Source organism: Octopus bimaculoides, chromosome 9 (genome assembly GCF_001194135.2).
Source record: "Octopus bimaculoides isolate UCB-OBI-ISO-001 chromosome 9, ASM119413v2, whole genome shotgun sequence".
Classification (NCBI taxonomy): domain Eukaryota; kingdom Metazoa; phylum Mollusca; class Cephalopoda; order Octopoda; family Octopodidae; genus Octopus; species Octopus bimaculoides.
Genome location: NC_068989.1, coordinates 11,771,688 through 11,773,166, shown reverse-complemented (window position 1 = coordinate 11,773,166; position 1,479 = coordinate 11,771,688).

The window sequence follows — 1,479 nt, the reverse complement described above, 5'->3', positions numbered from 1 at the left end:
TATATATATATATATATTTATATATATATATATATACATATATGTACATCTGTAGTATGTATAGCAATTCAAAAAGTAAGATACACTTAAGTGTTAAATGTGTGACTAAGCAATTTCTAAATCGATTTAGGGATAAATCGATGCCCTTTATACATAAGGCCGGACTTTATAAACATGTGAGTCACGTTTAAGTGATACAGGCGAATGAAAGACTCTGTTTACCAAGAAAATCATGGGTATAGCAAAGCCCAATAAAGTAAAGAACTACTTAAGCACATTTGTATAGGATTAGTATTGATTTTTATCGAAGGAATTATAGAACGGAACCAAATGCGGCTTCTTTTTGGTTAAGTAACCAAGCGATGGCGTTAATACGACAATATCAAATCCGTTGCTTTTGTTTTGCTAAACCCGGATCAGCTCTTATCGCTACAAACATATGTTTTTTGTGTAACCGTACCATTTTTTAATTTTATTTTTATTTTATTCTAAACCAGCGGCTGATATATTCAGGACTAATTTACTTGAGGTTTTTCTCAGTTGTTTATAATATCAGTGTGGAGGCGCAATGGCCAAGTGGTTAGGGCAGCGGACTCGCGGTCATAGGATCGCGGTTTCGATTCCCAGACCGGGTGTTGTGTGTGTTTATTGAGCGAAAACACCTAAAAGCTCCACGAGGTTCTGGCAGGGGATGGTGGCGAACGCTGCTGTACTCTTCCACCACATCTTTCTCCCACTCTTACTTCCTGTTTTTGTTGTGCCTGTAATTCAAAGGGTCAGCCTTGTCACACTCTGTGTCACGCTGAATATCCCTGAGAACTATGTTAAGGGTACACGTGTCTGTGGAGTGCTCAGCCACTTGCACGTTAATTTCACGAGCAGACTGTTCCGTTGATCGGATCAACTGGAACCCTCGACGTCGTAAGCGACGGAGTGCCAACAACAACAACAATGATATTAGTATTGTCTGGGGGAGATCTGGCTATTCTTTCCACTTGCTCTGGCAATCACATTAGAAGCCTTCTTAAACTTTTCTAAGCATGCTGTGAAGTATATCTGAAAATTCCGCCGTCTGAGAGTGGTGTTACTGTTTGGAATGTCATTCTTTCGTATTACAAAGGAAGCGAAAACGCTTGCAATAATTTTAAACATTATGTACAGCTTGATGTTGGGAGCTCGATATAAAGATACTAACATAGCATCATGCCAGACCACGATTTTCTGTGCGTAAGAACGCGTTATTAGCCTTGGATGACATCCCATTATATACACCAGCCTCACTCAAGTTTCAATAGAAACCGGGCAGAAATCTAAGTACATGTGTATCACGACGTTTATGCAATTCAGACAGTATAAAGTCAAAATAACCATCTCTTTATCATACATAGTATGCATACATGCATACATACATACATACATACATACATACATACATACATACATACATACATACATACATATATATATATATATATATAT